The sequence below is a fragment of the Haliotis cracherodii genome, unplaced genomic scaffold, assembly GCF_022045235.1.
Source record: "Haliotis cracherodii isolate W230 unplaced genomic scaffold, xgHalCrac1.p SCAF_23, whole genome shotgun sequence".
In the NCBI taxonomy this organism is placed as follows: Eukaryota; Metazoa; Mollusca; class Gastropoda; order Lepetellida; family Haliotidae; genus Haliotis; species Haliotis cracherodii.
Window position 1 is genome coordinate 9,320,577 of NW_027266279.1, and position 24,913 is coordinate 9,345,489.

The 24,913-nt window shown below is 39.8% G+C and overlaps 1 protein-coding gene across 7 annotated transcripts in view; it reads left to right on the forward strand.

The window, feature by feature from the left end:
- LOC139471871 (pleckstrin homology domain-containing family G member 5-like) overlaps positions 1 to 24,913 on the forward strand; it is a 210,484-nt gene that overhangs the window by 78,173 nt on the left and 107,398 nt on the right. For 4 of the 7 annotated variants that reach the window (XM_071254375.1, XM_071254378.1, XM_071254376.1 and 1 more), the window contains exon 1: positions 21,450 to 21,772. The exons of the other annotated variants lie outside the window; for them this stretch is intronic. The gene's annotated coding sequence lies outside the window, so the exon portion shown is untranslated. Of the gene's footprint in view, positions 1 to 21,449; positions 21,773 to 24,913 lie in introns of those variants that run through there. 7 annotated transcript variants of the gene reach the window in all.

Sequence of the window (24,913 nt, forward strand, 5' to 3'; positions counted from 1 at the left end):
CTTCAGCAACCCATGCTAATGTCTTGAGAGGCGAATATGCTTGTTGTAAGAGGCTACTAGTGGGACCGGGTGGTCAGGCTGCTGACTTGGTTGATGCATGTCATCATATTCCAACTGCATTGACCAATGCTCATGATGTCAATCACTGGATTGTCTAGTCCCGGCTCAATTATTTATATCGCTGTCATATAACTGGAATATTACTGAGTGCGGTGTTAAACAACAAACAAATGAACCAACTTGGCCTGGTATGTGTGGATTTTGAATGTTTTATACAAGAGAAGCATCTTTAATGTCAAGCATAACATCTATTTATATATGAGACCATGTGTTAAGTGCCTTGTTTGCATCAAACTTCTGGGCAATCCTTAACTTCATTTATCTCACTGCATTTGATTTAAGGGACATTCTTGTGTCTGAAGGTCTTAAATCTACCTTGCGAGCACTATCAGTTGTCCTTGGCCTTGTTCCTCTTTAAGCTGTTAAGGGGAGATTGTATTTGTTTGTAATGATCACCCCTTAATCTGCCCCCTGCTGTTCTCATCCCTTGGTCGACAGGGTTCAAGAGAATGTCACCAGGCGTGTAGTCATCCCACAGATGACAGCCTTCCGTACCTTGTCTGCTAGACTAACATCTAGTCTCTGAAATGAACATATTAAAAAAAACAAAATCAGTTGTAATATCTTACTAAAATATTTTAAAAGGACTCCAGAGATTTCATTTTGAGAAGCTGCAGTAATCTAGACTTGCCCACTATTATAGCCTTGCAAGGGCTTTATTGGATATATTTGTTTCAGGGTCTGTATGACAGACTACTTGTCTGTTTGCTAACAGGGTTAACTTCATTGGTCATGTGGACAAGGCGTCTGACCTTGGATCAAACTGTCTGTGGTTCGAATCCCATCATTGGACTTGGAAATTTTATGACTGCTACACTGTGGCCCAATATTGGTGCCCAAGGGGTGTGGGGTGTATGTAGCAGGATGGGGGTACTAATTCTGTAACCCATGAAGATCCAGGTTAACCATGTTTTCAGCAACCATGCTTGTTGTAAGAGACAACTAATGGGATTGGGTGGTCAGGTTCTCTGACTTGGTTACTGCATGTCATATCCCAATTGTGTGGATTGATGCTCATGATATCAATCACTGGATTGTCTGGTCCAGACTTAATTATGTAAAGACCACTGTCATATGGCAGGAATATTGCTGAGTGAGGTGTTTAACAACAAACAAACAAACAAACAAACAAATTCTGACTCAGTTAACCACATAAGTGGCCCATCACCCCATAGTCTAATATTCCACATCTGTATGTATACAATGGGGCGGTCGAGTAGCCTAGTTGTTAAAGCATTCACTCGTCACGCCGAAGACCCAGGTTCGATTCCCGACATGGGTACAATGTGTGAAGCCCATTTCTGGTGTCCCCCGCCGTGATATTGCTGGAATATTGCCAAAAGCGGCGTAAAACCGTACTCACTCACTCACTCACTGTATGTATACACATACATTTTCTCCATCATCATGATATATAGGATAGCTACGCGATAAATCACAAAGGAAATGAAGAGCAAAGCTTAGTTTATTTTACGATAAATCATTTTTCTATTATGATGTCATTTTTGGAGATTCGAACATGCCCTCGCAACTTGAAGACGTAAGTTGGACGACATTATTTTGTAGAGGGGAGTGTCTAGTGAGTTGTTCCCTGTAGATGTAGCTTGACAATGCTGATAAACGCATTGGCCGAACGATCACATCCAAAAGTGGTCAAGATGTTGGGAGAAAAGGTACAGCCAAAAATTGTGAGAAGATTCAGTAAACACCAAACTTAACCCTCCTGTATATAAAATGGACTTGTTGCCGAGGTCGAATTGTATTCAGCGTGTCATCATTATTTGAATACAAGAAAATATTTTTATGAAGCTTATACAATATTTTAACATCCTTTAAGAGGCTATATATGATGTTGATATCTCATTTGAGAAATAAACGACAAGTGGCGGCTGTTTATCATACAAGAAACACTGCTGGGAGAATAAACCACTTGTCGTTTATTTCGTAAATAATATAAAAAGTATTGGGTGATGAGAGGTGGCTCTTGTGTGGCTAACTCTGTCAGATTTAGCACTACCACCAGGTACAAGAGCATACTGGGTATGTGTGAACTATAGCCCTCCACATCATTGCGTACCCCTTCACCAGATGATGGCGAGAGATAGTTCGGATGCCCCAGTACACCAGGGCTGTTGAGGTCACTTGACCCCCTCACACTGTCCCTTTAGTAGCAGGTCGCGCTAATGGCCGTATCCGATGTCTGCTGATGGTATAGATAGTGCTAATGTGTTGTTAGGCTTGTGGGAGGGGGTGATCATTGATGTCCATGTATATAGCGGATTTGTTAGGAGAGTAGTATCATTTAGGAGAATAGTATTAGTTAGGAGAGTAGCTATGTGTTGGAGAATTATGAGTATCAGGAAACAAGTTGTATTTTAAGGGTGATAATATTGTTTAGGGTAATTTTATCCATTGGTAACATGGGAGAATAGCTGTCTTTACATTGAGAAAATGGGATTCCAAGAGCAGTAAAAAAGTATTATTGTTAGAGAGAGAGAGAGAGAAAATGGGATTCCATGAGCAGTATAAAAGTATTATTGTTAGAGAGAGAGAGAGAGAAAGAGAGAGAAAATGGGATTCCAAGAGCAGTATAAAAGTATTATTGTTAGAGAGAGAGAGAGAATGGGATTCCAAGAGCATCTTGAAGATCATCTTTGTCATATCTGTTATAAACATTTTCTGCTGAGTTCAAAGAGAGCGCTTTTTTTTAAGATGATAATGTAAATTTTATTGCTGTATGTTCATCAAACATCATATTATTATTTTACCATGAAAGTATATATATATAAAACAAATGACTTATTATGATGATGTTTGACAGTTTGACATGCATAAACTCGCAGACTACCTTTTGCAAATCTCACCTCATGGATTCAATTATCTAAATTTGGACTGGAGTCTTTGAGTCTGAAATGTAAACAGAAAGAATATTGTTGATGTTAATCTGTCTGTGAAATTAGACAGTAAATTATTCTCCGTAAACAGACCAGGTGTATGAAACCTCCGAAACAATCCGAGATTGTCTTACTACAGGTATCAGTGGAAGATTAGGTAGATGGAGTTACCTGTAACGACATGTGGGGTAGAAAGTGAGGGTCGACGATGGGGTTGGGTTACCTGTCACACGGAGTCAGTGTGCTCGAGCAGGTCACATGATACAACAGAGTCATTACTGATGTACCAGTGATTTGCATACACATTGAGCGATCATGTCCATTATCAATTGTAAACTAATGATTTAATGACCAACAGTTACTAATTTGGGATACTTTGAAACCTTACCATATTTCGGGTTGTTTTGATGGTATCTGTGAATACTATGTGAATGATTGTTGCCAAAGGTTTGGGGGATTATTTGTGATATTCTTTTTCAGTGAAAGGTTATTTTGAAGTTATTTTCTCAAAAATAAACTCCTTCAAATTATTTGACTGTACAAAAAAAATATACGGGCTGTTCGATAATTGCTTTTTGCAATTAATTGGAAACTGTTTCTAATAAAGTTTCTTTCGGGCAAACTTAGAAATTGAAATCTATGTGACCAAAATCTAATGAAATTGATTCAAGAGACACTGCTATTTGTAGACTAACATCTATTCTCTGAAGTGAACACATTTTAGAGAAAAAACACAGTTGTTAAATTATAGTTATGAAATAGAGACTGTCTTCATTTTCAGAAGCTGCAGTAATCTAGACTTGCCGAATATTATAGACTTACAAGGGCTGCTTGGGATATATTTGTTTCAGGGTCTGAATGACAGACTATGCTATTTGCACAGATCAAGGTCATTGTATAGTTGTCCTTACTCAAGGACAAGGACAAGGACAAAGGAGGATGGATTCAGAAGCAGTGTAAAATACCCTGCTGACGTTCCCAACTAGCTGAAGTACCGTCCTTGACAGTCGAGAGTTTTGAACTTGGAGTTGTGCTAGTTTCATTGAATGTCATATGCCTCCTCTGTTATCAAATTTCACATTTGCAAGCAGTGAAAATATTTAAACAAACCCCTTCATGAATTATGTTTTTCTACTTTATGAGATAAGATTATACTCCGTCAGGTCATCAGGACCAGGATCTCCCGGAGAACACTCAGCCATTGTGTTACAAGAGATGTTGGTGTTGAAAGACCCTACACCTTCATTTCATAAAATCAAATCCTCATATCATAAAAATAATTACAAAAGTTAAAATATGAGACAACCCTCCGAACATCACTGCCTTGGTGTCCGTCTTGAACAAACAGAATCAAAGCTTTATTCTGGAGTGACACATATTAAGCCTGTTCATCCTGAAGCCGTCAATGAACTGTGCGACACCATGGACAATGATAGCGGTTCATTGCGGAACTGGAGACGTGAGACGCTTGTGTCATGTGTTGATCTTGTGTTCATTACAGAAGCCTCTCGACCACACTCTGACACAACCTCCTTGTAGGTCGGTAATCATACAATAATGTATGTATTCTGGATGTACTTTCTAAGAAAACATAAACCTTCAATGAGAAGAGGCCATGCAGTGTGAATAAACATTTGCCTTGCTGTAAATATCAATCAGGACTTGTCCCAATTTTTTGAATTTTTAGTAAAAGATCACGTGAAAGGAACAATTCAACCTTTTTATGAATGAAAAGTGTTTTCAGTAAGTGTTGCCATACGAGGAATTGTTGTCTAAATGGGAGGGTGTTAGAAAGGGTTTCAAAATTGAATGGGTTGAAGAAGATTCATGTTGTTACAGATGTAAAACTTGAAAGATCCCGGATTTTGATAAAGGTGTTGTTTTATTTGCTTTCAAAATGAAAGGATATGATATAAACATCAATTTTGGGCCATCGTACATAAATAATTTAAAAAATGAACAAAACCTTCAGAAATGTTAACAGCACTAAATGTACTGGTAGACTGTAATGTGTCAATAGAGATTATTGTTCAGATTTTCAGGAAGTGTTTTCTGATATTTGAAAAAGGGTATTTGTTTTAGGATTGTTGTGAGAGACAGAATATGTATTTTGAGTGCTTCAAGACGTTTCTTGTTTGTTTCTAAGAAGAAACCAGGCCGGTCGGGTAGCCTAGTGGTTAAAGCGTTCCCTCATCACGCCGAACACCAGGGTTCGAATCCCAACATGGGTACAATGTATGAAGCCCATTTCTGGTGTCCCCTGCCGTGATATTGCTGGAATATTGCTAACAGCAGCGTAAAACCAAACTCACTCACTCTAAGAAGAAACCAAAACATTTTTAGGGAGACATGCAACACTATTTTTTGTCGGACCAACCAGTGAATTATTTTTTGTTTATGTATAAACCTAAAGCAATGTTACTTTTTGCCACCTTCCTTGAGCAATTCATTTTTATGAAAACACTCACCCTCACCCTCAACTCCGCCCCTACCCCCAAATATCAAATGGTTGATCTCTTAGTTCTCTTATTCCAAATTTCCTGCTATTTGGTATTGATACGTAAACACCTGTTATGTTATAGTCATAAAATTGTGTTATAGTCATAAAATTGTACAATGGAGTCTGCTGGAAACAGATTTCTTATGATTATGGAAGGGGGCACAGGTGGCCCAGTCGTCTTAGGCGCCACAATTCGCTCTGCAGAGTTGCGTCCCTTGGGCACGCCAGAAACCTATGATTGTAGGTTCGAATCCCGGTTCGCCCCGATTATGTTTCTAGGTTTGTCAGCACCATACCCGTGCTCGTGGCTTTTACTGAAGTGGTAAACGTCTGAGACCTGCATCACTTCGGGCTTTCCTCCCACATTAAGCTGACACACTGTGATATGATTGGAAGAATGTTAAAAGCGGCGTTAAACCCAACTCAGTCACTCACTCACTATGATTATGTAAAGGGTTTTGTTGCTTTATTTTTCATGAAGTGTTGAAATCAGCATCATACAGATCAGATGGCTTACAGCCAATAAAACAGCGGAACATCACATCCCTGACAATGGTAATCAACACCACTGGGCCACAACAGTGACTTATATATTTCCTGCACAATCCCGGCTACGTCATGTGACAATGTACCGCGTTATGTTCTGACCTAGCCGTGGTGAAAAGGTCAGGCCATGACTGTCATGCATCTGACAGCAAACATGCCCAGTGTGTCATGCTACACGACAACTGTCATATTCCCCTATAATCTGACCATGGAAGATGGTTTCTGTTCTTTTCTTACAGGCATCCTGCGTGTAGGTGATTGTTAGAGGGTTAGTGGGAATACATACTGATTTTTACCCACAGGGGTATAAAGACTGTAATAACTTGATACCTTTGCACATTATAAGTTGTAGCAGGATCATGAGGGGTACATAGTTTTTTGTGCTTCCCGCATTAATCAAATTAAAACAAATTCAAACTTGATAGGAAACAGCTGTTTGATTGAGTTGAGGTTAATTTGTGCTATGTCATGTGACTTTCATTGACTCGGAAAAAGCATGTGGCTTTTGTTTCAAAGCGGATAAGGGATTTATTCTGCCTCTCAGAAATTCACGTGCAGCCTGTCTTGCTCATGGTGGGGTATAAGGGATTTATTCTCTCGCTGAGAAATTTATGGAGGTGTGATAAGTGCATTTTAGCGATTCTTAGTATTGATTGGTCAGTTTAAGCAGAATTAAATCTCTTTGCCATAACAACATTCTCTGTGGTTATTCATGTGAGTTATAATGTCAACAGTTATAAAACTAAGCCTTGTTATAAAGAGAACTATCACAGAGTATTCTTATTGAAGGCAAATAGCAACAAGAAAGCATTCATGCATTAAAGTATCCAGTCACCATCGATTAGACATTTTGAATTAGGGAGCATTCATTATTTTGTCAATCAAATATGGTGAATTGATACCCATACTGATCAGTGCAAGGGGAAATTTGCATGCAGTCGTCAATTCCAATGTGAAGTATCAAATTCCAAAGTGAGGTATCAAATTCCAAAGTGAAGGATCAAATTCCAATGTGAAGTATCAAATTCTAATAAACATGAAACAGGTCGAGAAGCAAAATAACATCAATGAAACCCATTTAGTGATTGAAGGTCTTCAATATTAGGGAATAAGGAAAATCTGTGTGGTAGATGTTTTGGACAAATTGCAGTTGTGGAATACATAAATCATGCTTGTTATGAAATTTAAAACAACTGCATGAATTTAGGGCTTGTAAGTTTAAATCAATAGCATTTGTCACTAGTTTCTGTAGCCTTTGTAATTTCCTTGAATGCCCGCTGCTGCTTGTTTGTGTAGGGAAATATTTGTATTTTACGACTCAATTAAGAAGACATCCAGAAAGCAGGCCACACAAACACTAAGTGATTTTTGTCAAAAAAATTCATAAACACTGCTGACAAGATCTTGTCCGTGGATTGACCTTTGCGTCAAGGTAGAGGACATGCTTCAAAGTAAGAATCATAAATTGTGTCATTGTCTAGTTCACTGTTGATAGATATTTTATGATGTTGAGGAAGAAAATTGCCCCTACAATGAGCCAGGGCGATAGGGGTTGCTTTGATCATTGCATGGAACATTGTTCAACAGGAACCAGTTACTTAAGGACTTGATGGAACAGATGCTATCAGAGGAGCTGGGAGTGGGTAGGTGGGAAAATCACCAATTCATATCCTCTACCATGATCTTTATTCAACAAACACCAGCCTTGAACATGGATGTGTATGCTTCTAGTAATAATCACATTTTGTCATGATATTTATTCTCTATCATGGCAATTCTTTCGTATTCATCGGCCCTAAATATGGATATGTATAGTGTGGTGTTAAGAGGTTATTGACCAACATGTCATGATATGTATCCTCCTTTAGGGCAATTCTTCTACAACACAGGCCCTGATTATGGATAGAATAATGGTACTGACAGGTGCTATATAGGTGCTATATAATGCGATGTGTCTGGATGGGTTAGGTTATAAATGTCTGTTTCAGACTTGTTCATATTTTGGCAATGAAAATGTGTGATAAAAACTTTCTTAAAGACTTATGTATGTGAATAAATTGACATATAAGGAGTGGAGAATAAGGAGAAAAAGACAAAATAATAAAAATATTAATACCGATTCCAACAATATCATAAGCATGTGTTAATGAATCCCTATCAAATAGTGATGATATTAGGTGTTTGTGAAAGGTCAGCGTATCCTGACCCACCAAAGGCACACATCACAAACACATGTAAAGGCCAGTCAGTTGTTCACCTGAAGAAGAAAAAAGAGGCTATGTTACTTATGAACACTAGGCTATGATAAACCGTGAAGATTCGGGGAAGAATAGGTCTTCAGCAATCCATGCTTGCCGTAAAAGGCGACTATGCTTGTCGTAATAGGCAACTAATGGGATCGGGTGGTCAAGCTCGCTGACTTGGTTGAAGCATGTCATCAGTCCCAATTGCTTGGATCAATGCTCATTATATCAATCACTGAATTGTCAGGTCCAGACTCAATCATTTATAGACCGCTGTCATATAACTGGAATATTGCTGAGTGCGGCGTAAAACAACAAACCAACCAACTAAAGGCTATAATATAAGCTTGTATGTCTGAGGTCAGTTACCCACAAATTAAATACATGAGAATGTAACTCATTATGTGTTAAAAACTATCGTTATTTTTTAACACTTCCGACATCATAAATACAAGTTTGTCTGCAGTCACCTGCTGAGTTATTATTATCTCCCATGGAACACAGAGCCATTGTTGTTGAGGCTTGAAACTGAAGGCGAGTCCACCACATTCTGATATATTTAGCCGAGTCTGTAATTCATAGGGTGAGAAGTAGAGTTAAATCAACAGTTCTGGTATCAAAGACACAACTTCGAGTCAGAATCAACTGCTAATGTGAGAGTAACCAAGTGTTGTTCGTTGTTTAATGTCGCACTCAGCAGTGTTCCAGCTATAAGATGGCTACAAGATGAAGCAGCACGAAGTAACTCTGAAACATTGTGACAAAATGTTTTTAAAGTTGCTTTCCATAAAAAGTTTCATGTATTCATATAAGATGGCGGTCTGTAAATAATCAAGTCTAGACCAGACAATCCAGTGATTGACATCATGACCATTGATCTACGCAATTGGGATATGATGACATGCATCCACCAAGTCAGCAAGTCTGACCACCGGATCCCTTAAGTCGCCTCTTACGACAAACATGGGTTGCTGAAGACCTGTGTCTTCAAGGGGCGAATAATCTACAACCTCCGAGGAAGTTTCGAACTTTGACTTTCAACATTATTCCACATGGGACAGATAACCTGTAATTCCAAATTGTTCTTAGGTTATTCTTTATTTGCTGGAATATGTTAAAAATGTGGGTTTCCAAGCAGAAAGGAAGGCAAAAGCTCAGTCAGTTTGTTGTTGGATCTAATGGCATAAAACCATCCACAACTGTACGGTCAATAGATGGTATCTTATACATCATGGCAATGCTTGACGAATAATGATTTCTTTGTTTGTTTGTTTGTTGTTTAACGCTGCACTCAGCTATATTCTGGATATCTGATGGCGGTCTGTAAATAATTGAGTCTGGACCAGACAGGCCAGTGATTGATATCATGATCATCGATCCACACAATTGGGATCAATTACATACATCATCCAAGTCAGCGAGCTTGTCCACCCTACCCAGAGTTGCCTCTTATGACAAACATAGTCACCTTTTACAACAAGCATAGTCACCTTTTACAACAAGCATGGGTTGCCTCACATTGCTGAAGACCTATTCTACCCAGGATCTTCATGGGTCTGAGGAATAATGAAAACAATGGTATGAACGGGCCAATCAACTGGAAGCAAAACTATTGCGTCCAATGAGAATTACTGAATATGGTTGCTTTGATATCTATGCCGCTATGGTAATATATTGGTAAAATTTCTCACATGAAAACATGGCCATGTTGTAATAGGCTTGATGGCTTAATTCTGTGAGGTCAGTCACCTAGATACAACACGGGTACAACACACGTGGCAATGTAACCTCATCCGACAACTGTCAAAACATCACACGATCTACAACCAAACACTTAATAAGTGTTCTAAATCTTCTCCTAACTACCTGTCAAAGCTTTTTTGAAGATTCAAAGAAGCGACCACGAGTGTTGAGATGAATCAGACAGTGACCCATCAAACATTGAGTTTTGTCCCCAAATGAAGTCGCCTGTATTGTCGTTGTTCACAAGCGAGACTTGAACTCGGACCTATGATTTACCCGAGTCTCAAACCCCCCATTGTCCTTCCTAGTCATTCTAAGTTTTACTTATATCCGTAGGTCAGTAACACATGACTAACTGTGATAAGGCAAGCTCTCAGTTGTAGTTATCGGTTGCCTGATCAGCTCAACACAGACAGACAGGTTTGTAGATTTAGGATGTGAACAATTCAGTACACACATCTGATCAATTGATATGAATATTGTTACAAGTGAATTCATTATTATCACACTAAACGCTTTGTATGTCCTGTAATGTAAGTTCATGAATTAGATACGTTATTATGATCTATTGTCATGCTGCAATTGCGTACATTTTCGAAACGTGTAAAAGCGAATTCTTGTTTTTTGGTTCTCTCTTATGCAACTTTTTTGTTTGATGTTTTTGTGTAAGCAGTTTTATTTTATTATAAATGTGGATTTTTTAAACATTTTTCTAAAACTATTGTACAAGGCTACTCATTCTGCCCTCCATTATATTGGGTATCATATGTCCAATTTAGGCACCCAGGACCATTTGATGGAAAAGCTAATTGTTTGCAGGCATTTTTGAATGATAAGACATTAAAAATAACCATCCAATCACATTATTTTCATGATTGAGAGAAATTTTGTGCTTAGTGATGGTTGGTTGGTTTGTTGTTTAACGCTGCATTCAGCAATATTCCAGCTATATGATGGCGGTCTGTAAATAATCGAGCCTGGACCAGACAATCCAGTGATTGATATCATGAGCATCAATCCATGCAATTGGGATTGATGACATGCATTAACCAAGTCAGTGAGCTTGACCTACTGATCCTGTTATTCGCCTTTTACGGCAAGCATGGGTTGCTGAGGACCTATTCTCCCCCGGATCTTCACGGGAGCTTAGCTTGTTCACCTTAAAAGACCTAGGAACGTTTGGTAAATGTCAAAATAGGGAATTTTAGTCACTGATGCATCAAATTTTGAAAGCCTTGTTGAGGCCTAAGATGCAAGAGCAAAGAGCAAGAGTTGTACGACTCTCATTCAAATCTTTCATGTATAGTCAAAAGCAATTGATCTGCCTTGTGTTCAGTGTCTCCTCCAGGCTTGTAAACATTTCTCTTGTTTTTCCATGTGTTTTTTAAGGGTGGTGCAAAGAAACATGAGTTGTTTTTCTGCCATATACTACTGCTTTATTCCTTCATGGTGTGGATTCTACGCTGATGTTATCGTTATGGGTGTATAAAAATATGCTGGTGTATAATGCCATACAAACACTATTTCAGTGTTGAATTATTTGACTGGAGAAAAAACGTTTTTGTATCTATCCTAAAGCATGTGTACCTGAAATACTCTAAACAATCTATCTTTATGCCTCAAAGTGAGATTGACCAATCAGAGAGCAGAACTACTAACCCCGTATGAGCCTGTATACCGTAAAAAATCCAAGATGGTTCTTACTAACCTGGTATGAGACAGCCATTTTTGATTTTCAAACACCCACCTCACATATTTAAAATAAAAATTCTGAAAAAGTTCTATATTCAACACTGGTTTTTAACATTATTTTAATTGTGATGTGTAAAGACATTAATATATTAAGAAACCACCTTCGTGACTTTATTAATAAAAATTATGGAAAAAGTAACTGATTTATAAATAGCGGTGAGTGAGTTGGGTTTAACGCCGCTTTTAACATTATTCCAGTTATATCACGGCGTGTCAGCTTAATGTGGGAGGAAAGCCCGAAGTGATGCAGGTCTCAGACGTTTACCACTTCGATGAAACCCACGAGCACGGGTACGGTGCTGACAAACCTAGAAGGAGGACTGGGCCACCCGTGCCCCCTATAAATAGCCAGTGACATCACATAACAGTAGAATAGATCGCAGCCCGTTGTTAGGGAAAAGCTGACCGCTATCAAGTTACAGAGACCTGCTGATTTGGGATAACATGCAGGCATTTTTATGATAATTTTATCCATTTTTAGCTATAATACTTGAAACATTCACATTAAGTGCATTATGTATTCCATTGTTAACGTTCTTTACATTAAAGCGTTTTATCAGAAACATGTGTACTGGTCCTGTCGTTTATACCTGTTGTGAGTGTTAAGTCTTCATTTGACATGTACAATATAGACACCAGATAGTATAACCTTTTTGTCGTAATAAATTTGTTATGATCGAATCGCTTTGCAGAGTTGCGTCCCTTGGACACACCAGGAACCTATGATTGTGGGTTCGAATCCAGGTTCACCCTGATTATGTTTCTAGGTTTGTCAGCACCATACCCGTGCTCGTGGGTTTCACCGAAGTGGTAAACATCTGAGACCTGCATCACTTCGGGCTTTCCTCCCACATTAAGCTGACACGCCGTGATATAACTGGAATACTGTTAAAAGCGGCATTTAACCCAACTCATTCACTCACTCACCAGTAGAAAAATATTGGGCGAGGCGTGAGCTAAAGACACCGTAACTAATATTATGCTTAAAGGATTGTCATGCACATCGTATCGCATCCAATGACAATGACAGATGATGAGATGTACTTCATGAGCTGTCAGAAAGGTATTGCATGCATGCATGCGTAGGGATTGTGTACTCTTTGACTGTACAAAGTCAACAGTTGCAAATGAAATATACAAAGTAAATTATTATGTTCTTTTCATGTCCTATCACAGGCGATTCTGTGTTACTGTGAAGGGACAGTCGACGGCTGCAGCTGAGTAAATATCTATACGAGTGAATGATAGCAACGTGAGATGATATTGTGTATATACACCAGCAGTGTGCACTATTAGCATATTCTTCTGCGTTTTACACTCCCTGGGCAGGCTTAGTCATCATGCTGTGCAGAGTTGCGTGTCCTAGTCAAGCCAGGATCCTACGGGTTCAAATTCCAGAATTGCCCTGATTATGATTGGTTGGTTGGTTGGTTTGTTGTTTAACGCTGCATTCAGCAATATTCCAGCGATATGACGGCAGTCTGTAAATAATTGAGTCTGGACCAGACAATCCAGTGCTTAATATCATGAGCATCGATACACGCAATTGGGATCGATGACAAGCATCAACCATGCAGCGAGCCTGACCACCCGATCCCGTTAGTCGCCTTTTACGACAAGCATAGTCACCTTTTACGGCAAGCATGGGTTGCTGAAGACCTATTCTACCCCGGAATCTTCATGGGTTCCCTGATTATGAAATTCTTAGTTTGACAGCAATGTGGTACATTTGTGTTTCATAGAGAATCTCACTCAAGTCTCTTGCTCTCTGTTTCTCTCAAACACAGCCCTCTCACTCACACTCACTCCATACATAAGTTAGTGCAGGGAGCATGGGGCATATAGACACAGGGGTCTCACCAGCCCAATTGTCTGTGCGGAGTTGTGTCCCTTAGCTGTGGCAGGAACTGCTAGTCAACATGTCAATCCAAGGTCATCCTATTTATGCCCCTTGTGCTGTCTGAGCACCATACAGGGTTCAGAATGCCTTGCTTTAAAGTGACATCTGCAAGCATCAATCCATAATGGCATAATTATAATAAGATTCTGGTGCCTTTAGGGTACACGGGTCCTCTATCGCCAAGCAGGCATTTAAGTCATTGTCACAGGTTCAGGACCTGTGAAGATCCGGCGTAGAATAGGTCTTCAGCAACCCATGCTTGCCGTAAAGGGCGACTATGCTTGTCGTAAGAGGCGACTAACGGGGTCGGGTGGTCAGACTCGCTGACTTGGTTGATGCACGTCATTGTATCCCAATTGCGTGGATTGATGCTCATGATGTCAGTTACTGGATTGTCTGATCCAGACTCAATTATTTACAGACCATCATAGCTGGAATATTACTGAGACATCGAGCAACAAACAAACAAACAAACAAACAAACAAACATCACAGGTTCAGTTCAACAAAACGAACAACAAAATCAAATCTAATACCACACAAATTCTTGCTGTGACACGATGTGTGAATATTGAGGCCGCACTGAGTGACATGTCATTACGCATCCAAAATTGGAAAATTATACCTAGGATTCGTAACTGTCGTACCCTATACAACAACCCCTTCATTCTCACGAAGTTTCTTCCTAGGAAATAGCACCTCGGCGCTTAATGTGTTCAATATGTAAATATGCAATGTGGATTTACACAATTCGTTTCACTTTGTTCACATAGCATGCAGTACGACCATGAATAACCAGTGCATCGCAATGCTCAGGCTTTAAAGTGTGTTGACAATGTCATTGTGTAATTGTTTTCCCATTATATAAGCCTGGCTTGAGGATCAGAAAACGATGACTATTTCTCAAGGTTATATTGACATCCTTATTCAAATTTCACACAAGTTTCAGGTACAAGTGCTATTGACAGAAGTTTAAGTGAAACTGCAAGGTAGTGTCAATGTGTGTCCGATGAAAGAGCGTGAGTGAAAACTGACACACATTATGTTTGTTGCATGTCTGTTTCATACATAGCATGTCATTCATTCATTTTAAAATCCTGTCTGCTTGGTGTGTACATGTGTATCGTGGGCATTCAGACTTGGGATGGAGCATCTATTGAAAGTCTTCTTTTTTTTTCATATATTTCGAAAGGTTTATATTTCTGATGCATATTTTAGGACCACAGGACCATTGTGATATTTGTCTTCATGGTTTAGGATCAGGGTTGGGGGTGGGGGTGGGGTTGGGTTTGGGTTGGGATTACAGTTGGGGCTAGGATTAGGGTTGGGGTTTGGATTAAGTAAGGTTGGGCTTTTGATTAGGGTTTGGGTTTGGATTTATTAGGGTTGGGGTGGGATTAGGGTTTGGGTTTGGATTAGGGTTAGGTGTGGTATTAGGGTCGGGGCTGGGATTAAGGTGGGGGTTTGGGTTAAGGTGGGGGTTTGGATTTAGGTTGGGATTAGGGTTGGGGTTTGTATTATCGTTGGGGCTGGTATTAGGGTTGGGGTTTGGATAAGGGTTGGGGTTTGGATAAGGGTTGGGGTTTGGATTAGGGAGATCAATGCTCATGATGTCAATCACTTCAGCAACCCATGTTTCCCGTAAAAGGCAACTATGCTTGTCGTACAAGGCGACTAACGGGATCGGGTGGTCAGACTCGCTGACTTGGTTGATGCATGTCATCGTATCCCAATTGCAGGGATCGATGCTCATGATATCACTCACTGGATTGTCTGATCCGTGAACATCAGGGGTAGAATACGTTTTCAGCAACCCAATTGCGTGGATCGATGCTTATGATATCAATCACTGGATTGTCTGGTCCAGACTTGATTATTTACAGACCATCATCATATAGCTGGAATATTGCTGAGTGCAGCTTTAAAAGACCAAAACAAAATAAGCCACTGAGTTTGAGTACAGACCCGAGTCTGTGGAACCAGGTCAGCAAGTTCAAAACACCCGATGGAAACAGCAATAGTTGAAACTTTTGAAGTCAGTGGGTGAGACAGAGTGTAACCCATAATTGACTGGATGAATAAAAGACAAACATTTCAAATAACCATTTCAGATTGATCAAAAGAATTCTTCTTGTTGCCACACTTCAATTTCAAAGAGCATCTTCAAGCGTGCCCGGAGGCACCTCTAAAATGACAGTCTTATCCATGTTGTTTTCAGAGTCTGTTTGTCAAGAAGATTAAAGCAGTTACACCCCGTATTGCATGTCTTCCCATTTGAAAACATCATGTACATCTTCAGATGCATATTGAAATTCATCTTTTCACATTTTTGAATTTCCACTTTTCATGACAACTGACAGTTAAGCATGAAAGGGAGATATTTGCCCTCGGTTTATCCGGGGTTCGGATTTCTCTGCTTTCATCAATGGGCAAGGTTTTGGACAAATGATGTTTGTCATTGAAATGTACTTGAGTGTAATCTAAGTGACGGCTGCGTTGATAGCTCTTCTGTTCTTGCTGTGGTGACCCCTAGTGACCTCTGGTCAGGAACATGCTGTTTTGTCTGTGGAGGATGTAATATATACGTCTCAAGTTGGGTACGTTGGAGTGCTGCTGTAACATTGAAACAGGCGGTAGCCATGTTCTCGTGTTGACTGAAGCTTGTTGCTTGTATGTAAAGTTAACATTAAAAGTGATCTGCTTAATAACATGGGATCTGTTTAATTACAGGAGATCTGTTTAAATAACAGGTGATCTGCTTTGATAACAGGTGATCTGTTCAATAACTGGTGATCTGTTTAATAACAAGGAATCTGTTTTTATAATGGGATCTGTTAAATAACTGTTGATCTGTTTAATAACAGGGGATCTGTTCAATAACAGGTGATCTGTTCAATAACAGGTGATCTGTTCAATAACTGGTGATCTGTTTAATAACAGGGAATCTGTTTTGATAATGGGATCTGTTAAATAACTGGTGATCTGTTTTGATAACAGGGGATCTTTTTAATAATGGGATCTGTTTTAATAACAGGTGATCTGTCTAATTCTGTTTAAAATCTGTTCAATTACAATTGGTCTGTTTAATAACTGGTGATCTGTTGAATAACGGGATCAGTTTGATTAAAAGTGATCTGTTTAATAACAATTGGTCTGTTTAATAACGGGTGATCTGTTGAATAACAGGGGATCAGTTTAATTAAAAGTGATCTGCTTAATAATAATTGGTCTGTTTAATAACTGGTGATTTGTTGAATAACAGGGCATCTGTTTTATTAATGGGATTTGTTCAATAACAGGTCATCTGTTTTGATAACAGGGAAGCTGTTAAATAACGGGATCTGTTTAATAACACAGGATCTGTTTTGATAAAAGAGGATCTGTTTAATATCAGGGCATCTGTTTTATTAACAGGGGATCTGTTCAATAACAGGTCATCTGTTTTGATAACAGGGAACCTGTTAAATAACGGGATCTGTTTAATAAAACAGGATCTGTTTTGATAACAAGGTATCTGTCTAAAAATAATGACAGTATCGTCATGCTATCTCAAAACAACTACATGTGCTATACCGGTAACTACTTCAACTTAGCAGTCAGGTAGCCTAGTGGTTAAAAACATGGGCTTGTCTTGACTTGAGTTTGATTCCCCATACGGGAACACTTTCTTGGTGTCTCCTGCTGTGATATTGCAGGAATATGCCTCTTAAAATGTGCATAAAACCATATGCGCTGACCTTCATCTGTAATGTATGTTAAACTTGATTCTCCAGATGAGGACAGAAAATTGTGAATTTTGTGTATGATAAAAGACCGTTCTGGCAGTACACAAGATAGATGTTTATCACAGGTGGAGACGTGGTCCAAAGCCTGTGTTTCCAGTGGAGCATGTAGCCTCCATTAAACCCTTCCTGCCATGCTGTGCCAGGATTCACTGGATCTTGATGAAGATGCACCTGTTTTGACACACGATCGTTGTCGTAAATGAGGACTTGGAGGGGGGTGCTGGACATCACAGAAAAATGAATTAAACAGACAAATAAAGTGTTTTCAAATTTAACTGTTTTAAGAAAACATGGCATAGCGTTGTATTAATATTGCTATGTGTGATGGTGTTATGATAAAAATTATTTCTTACTTTATTGGTTTCAAAATGGGAAGGGGAAAGGGTGTGCCATGTAGACCCTCACTGTAGGAGGTCATCAAGGGGAGACGCTGAGTGAAGATTTATCGTTCAGAAATCACATTATGACCAGGGTTATCTGGTGGGATCATGCTTGAAGACATCACAGTGTAGTGATGCTGTTGTCAGCATGGAGAACACTGAAAAACATGTTGACATTGTCGGAATCAGTTGAAGACACCAATCCACTCACCAACCCAGTTCCACCCAACCTACACATCCACACATCTACTCATCCATCCACCAACTCATCCACCTTAAAAACCCATCCACCAAACTATATGTCCAATCACCAACCTATCCACCCAACCTACACATCCACACATCTACTCATCTATCCAGCCACTCATCCACCTTAAAAAAACATCCACCCAACTACATGTCCAATCACCAACCTATCCACCCAACTGATACATCCGCCACCCACCAACCCATCTACCAAAATTCATATTCAATCACCAACCCATCCACCCATCCACCCAACCAATACATCAACCCATCCATCCTCAATCCACACACCCAAAAACCAATATACCCATCCATCCATCATACCGTCCGTCCATCCATCATCCATCCATCCACACAGCCAAAAACCACATCCATCCGTCCATCCATCTTCCATCCATCCATCTTCCATCCACACACCTAAAACCCCATCAACCCACCCATCCATCCATCTGTCCATCCATTCATCCATCCATAATCCATCCATCCTCCATCCACACACTCAAAAGCCCATCTACTCACCCATCCATCCACCCATCAGTCCAGCCATCCATCATCCATCCATCCACTCACCCAAAAACCCATCCATCCACCCATCCGTCCATCCATCCATCCATCCATCCATCCTCCATCCACACAACCAAAAACCCATCCACCCATATGTCCGTCCGTCATCTATCCATCCAACCATCTATCTTCAATCCACACACCAAAAAACCTGTCCATCCATCCATCCCCCATCCATACCTCCACTCATCGTTCCACCATCCCGCATCCCCGACTCACCATGTACTCTAGCCCATGTATACCCTGTGACACTGGTTGGACTGGTTGACTGGTTCTTCCCACAATGCTACTATTGAAGCCAGCAGATGGACTTTTAGTACTTGTTCATCAAGCAGCACAATGGAGGGTTTGAAGTGGCTACTCTCTGATAGATCCAAGAGCCATTCCCTCCACACCTCCATATGAATAATGTCAGCCATTCACCACGACTTTTATGTTTCTGATCTTGCCATATGACATGTTTTGTGACCAAAGACCTTCAGGGCTGACTAGCAATTAACTATACAGAAAGTATTAAAAAAAGATCTTTGGAGATGAAAATGGATCAGTTTATTTTACATTTCATTTAATATTGATCAATCATCATGTTGTTTTTCTGCTCTGAATGCTATTAACATATGAACATTATTGTAATGATGGCATTTAAATGGAAACAGTTTTACAACAGATGGTGATATTGTTTTGCTCTTGTAAGGGTAAACGGTCCGATATAAACAGGGTTGTTACAGATGTTGTAGACAATATTCATCATCGTCATCAACAGCAGTGGATCTTTCTGATAGTGTTATGTGTTCCAGGATTTTAGCTGCCATTCTCACCTTTGGTTAGTATCAGAGATTCTGTCATTTCTGGTTTTCCACCAATATTCTGTCAATTACCAACACTAGCCTCACTTTTCAGAAGCTGTTGTTTTAATCTTATTTCTGACCCATGAAGATCTGGGGTAGAATAGATCTTCAGCAACCCATGCTTGCCGTAAAAGGCTACTATGTTTGTTGTAAGAGGCGACTAACGGGATCGGATGGTCAGGCTGGTTGACTTGGTTGATGCATGTCATCGATCCCAATTGCGTGGATCAATGCTCATGATGTCAATCACTGGGTTGTCTGGTCAAGACTCAATTATTTACAGACCGCTGTCATATAGCAACAAACAATCATTCTAAATTCTAAAGCTTCTTATCAGCATAGATACTCACTCACTGTAACAATGTTACAATTTAATATTCATGTTATTCATTAATTAACTGTGCCAGTTAGAGCAGAACACTGATGAAAGGGTTTGGGAATGTTTTCAAATTCTATATAACATTAGTACCAAATATTTGTTTAATATTTTGTGAAGGGTCGTGTGCCCTGTGCAAATCTAAATAGCATGTTTTAAACAGTCACAGCAAGGGTCGAATAAAATATAATCATTTGTCAGTATATCAGTCAGTATTTCAGTCGAATTTAGCAAGTTATGGGTGTATATCATTGTTGGTATTTTGAAGGAGTTCAAATATATCCTAATATTTTCACGACATATAGATGTATCCTTCTATTATCGCTTTTCGACCGCCTCCCTGGTCTAGTGGTAGAGTGTCCACCCAGAGAATGGAAAATCTGGGTTTTAATCCCCAGCCACGCCATAACAAAAGATGTTAAAAGATGGTACTTGTTGTTACCCTGCCTGTTGCCTGAGCAACAAGGACTTGTCGGCTCAGTTGACTGTGTCCGAGTGGGTATTCATGTTTAACTGCAGCATGGTATCTCAGAGGGCTAGCACTGTGAACTCAGTATTCGTCCAGACTAGCACAAGCAGACACACACACAAGTGCCTGCATGTTGCTATTTAAGTGCAACAAATTTGGATGCGACGTTAAACCCTATTTTACCTCACCTAATGATATTTCAGCTACTTAAGCGGGCAAGGTGACCCAGTCGTCTAAGGCGCAGCCTATGATTGTGGGTTCGAATCCCAGTTGGCCCCATTTCTAGGTTTGTAAGCACCATACCTGTGCTCGTGGGTTTCACCAAAGTGGTAAACGTCTGAGACCTGCATCACTTCGGGCTTTCCTCCCACATTATTATTAAACATATTTTATTGTCCAAAAAGACAAAGGGATTTGGCACAAGTGCAGCACTTATTACCGCCTCCTCCCACATTAAGCTGACACGCCGTGATATAACTGGAATACTGTTAAAAGCAGTGTAAAACCCAACTCACTCACTCACTCACTCAGACACTTAAGCAACATTAATAGTTTTTCCATAATCTCATGAATAACCCGAACACATCTCACACCTATAAAAGAGAATATTTGACAAAGTGGACCCAAAAATCAGGTTGAATTGTTCTGGGTATTTTGTCATGAGATAATCAAGCACAACAATGTCATTGTACGGTTCGAATCTCATTCGATGTGTTTGGAAATGGACTTAAGCACCAAAACACATATTTGCTGAATTCGATTTAAAGTTGATCGTGCGGTTTCAAATTGTTTCAGTATATATGAGAATGTGTTGAACACTCCTACCCCAAACTGAAAACCGAAGCTACTCTGAAACTCACAAAGTGAGATATTTTTCTTTTTGCTGTTTATGTACTGATCAAGATCGGCGGTGAAAAAGATATTCTTATTACACAGCGACTGTCAGTTCATACACAGGATGACCCACCTAGCCTTCGGTCTCGCACGAGTGGCCGGCATATTAAGCACGCTGAACCAATGTTGACAGTATCAGTGGGTTGAATACAAGCACCTGTTTCTAGCCACCCGGCACAGACGAGCTTCACGGGGCTGTGTAGCAGGGGTAGTGTTGTACTTGTGGACGTCAGTTGTGTGTGGAGTGATGGGAGGCACTCTTGATCATAACTGCTAATGCTGCAGTCAGTGGCTAGAAGTGTCGGTCTTTAAAGGGGTTCTCCACCTTGATGTGTTCCTGTAGAGATTGTCTTTGATGTGAAGTGTTCGGGATTGGACAGAGGTTCACGAGATTGCTTTGCACGTTTGACAGATATTAAGTTTGACAGTGTTTGTCTTCGGATTTCGTTTTCGAGAGCCTGGATTTCTACTTCTGTTTTCAACTTAGTCTGAAGAAATGAATGTTCAAAAGAGGTAAGTCACTTCAGGAATCTTATGTTGAAATGACATTCAAAATGTCAATTATATTTGTTGAAATACCACATGACAAAGGTTCAAATATATTGTTAAAGTTATGAATCATATTTTACACACAAAAAGAAAAATGTATTTTATCATAACCAGATAATGTCCCATCATAACCAGATAATGTCCCATTTAAGAATCAGGTCAAAGGATGATTCAAATATTGCAGTAAAATATGAGAAAACTACTGATTATTTCAAATATTTATAGTTTGAGTACATTTTTTTCTTTTTTGTTGATCAGTGGGACTTAGTGTACAAATAAAATTCAGCATCTTCAGCATGTAGTATTTCCTATGAGAGTCGTGGGTCAGTGTGACAAGCTGATGACTGCTATTTGTCCACTGTACCAATTATCTTGATGTTATCATTTATGCATGATTTCACACAAATATTGGCGTGAGAGACACATGCTGATGGATATTGCTGATGTGTTGGATCTCTGACTGAGGGAATGTGGGCAGGGCCCTGTGGCAAAAACCCTGGACGACATAGGATTGATAACGTTTCATAGCATAGCATGGATGTCGGAGTTGCTAATACATGTGTCAAAACACAGGAGTCATAGAACATGTATTCAAGTACATCTGTTCACACTGTAAATACAAATATAAAGATGTGTCAGGGAATAATGAGATGTGTCAGGGAATTACAAGATGTGTCAGGGAATTACAAGGTGTGTCAGGGAATTATAAGATGTGTCAGGAAATAACAAGATGTGTCAGGGAATTATAAGATGTGTCAGGGAATAACAAGGTGTGTCAGGGAATGATAAGATGTGTCAGGGAATTACAAGGTGTGTCAGGGAATTATAAGATGTGTCAGGAAATAACAAGATGTGTCAGGGAATTATAAGATGTGTCAGGGAATAACAAGGTGTGTCAGGGAATAATAAGATGTGTCAGGGAATTACAAGGTGTGTCAGGGAATAATAAGATGTGTCAGGGAATTACAAGGTGTGTCAGGGAATTATAAGATGTGTCAGGAAATAACAAGATGTGTCAGGGAATTACAAGATGTGTCCGGGAATAACAAGATATGTCAGGGAATTATAAGATGTGTCAGGGAAAAAACAAGATGTGTCAGGGAAGAATAAGATGTGTCAGGGAAGAATAAGATGTGTCAGGGAATAACAAGCTGTGTCAGTGAATAACAAGGTGTGTCAGGGAAGAATAAGATGTGTCAAGGAAGAATAAGATGTGTCAGGGAATAACAAGGTGTGTCAGTGAATAACAAGATGCGTCAGGGAATAATAAAGTGTGTTGGAATAACAAGATGTGAAAGCTTGTGAGCAGTATGACAGTGTGTACTTATACCAGCATGAATACAATGTCATTGAAAAAAGTCTGAATTTTGCGCAAAGAAGAGGAACTTCAAGAACTATTTGATGACTCCGCTATGAAAATAACTATAACGAAACACTTCCAACTATCTGGAAAGAAGCATATTTGGATGAGTGCATTAACATCAAAGACATCTGAGGAATTCTCATCATTGAATTCATTCACTATTCATGCATTATTTGCCATGACTGTTTGACATGTCACCTCAGACTATGATTGTGGATGGCTTAAAGCTTTCACTCTGTTTGCCAGCTTTCAATATGAAGTGTTTGTCAAGTGAGACAACAATCTAAGGAACAGCACTTTCACTCCTAATTGACTGGACAATAGACATCAGTGAACCGACCAACAGACCCATTCTTGACCAACTCGTGTTATTCCGGGACAAGCCGAATAGCGACTCGTGCCCCTCTCATAGCCATTTTTGTGACCGGGTTCCGTCTTAGCGCAAATGGGCAGACCTAAAACAATTGTCAACTCGTTGCGTAATGGTTCACATATATTTCCCCATATATTATATATATATTTCAGATGCAATTTAAAGCACATCTGGACATGAGGATTTATACAGTATGATTGAAGACATTTTACTGTGTCTTGGGTATATTCGTAGATGCAAGACATATGCAAAATCAAAATTTATTTCTGAGGGATTCTTTGATGAACAACTTGAAATCGTACGCGCATTCTGATTTGTTTGTCGTATTTTCGCACATAACCTTCAACGATAGGGGGGACGAGTCTTCTTGTAGGTTACGGAAAGGGGCGAGTGGTGACGTATGCAACAGACCCTCCTGGCCACTCACAGCTCCGATGTTCACTTCATTGTGTTCCGACAAGGTTTGGGAGCTGATGTTACATGTGATAGTGCTTGTCTACCTGGCACCTGGTTCGGAGGGTGCTGCTTCAGCGGATGTAGATAAAATACATATTGCTGGAGATGTCAGTGTTTCATATCACCTAATACAAGGAAATATACAGCTTTGAGGAAGTCACACTATGCCTACATCACCACATCAACTGATCCCAAATAACTTACGAACATCTTGCTTGGGATCTCAATGTCCCTCTTTGCTGTACAATATATACATCAATCTTGCTGGAGATCGCAATGTCCTACAATGCATAATGGAAGAATACTTAATCTTGCTGGAGGTCTGGAAAGCCCACTTCAAGTAGTACCAGAATACATAAATCTTGCTGGAAAACTCTATGTTCCAAAACACCTTCTACAAGAATACTTAAATCTTCCTGGAGGTCTCAAATGGCCCACATCACACAGCACCAGAATACTTAAATCTTGCTGGAAATCTCAATGTTCCAAAACGGCTAATTCAAGAATACTTAAAATCTTGCTGAATCAACGATGACCTTTCCTTGTGTTATCTGTTATCAAGCTCAAGGGAGGATAACAACACGTACATCTTTTAGCATCTTTTGGTAGGACGCGGCCAGGGGTTTGAACCACTGACCTTCCACTCTCCGGGCAGATGCTCTGTCCACTAAACCAGGGAGACGGATGTCTGCATGGATAACATCAGACCAGTGTAGACAGGTATTCACATGCATAGAGGTGCAGACTGTGTACAGAAACAATGATGGCGAGGAGACAAGTCTGGAAAGACTGGTTTGGGTGACACTGGGTGTCGTGTGAAGTGCAGCCATATATAATTGTGCTGTGCGGCGTGGACTTAATGGCTGACTGGAGCAAGGTCGGGGGGTGAGAGAAGTGATTACTTGTGGATTTC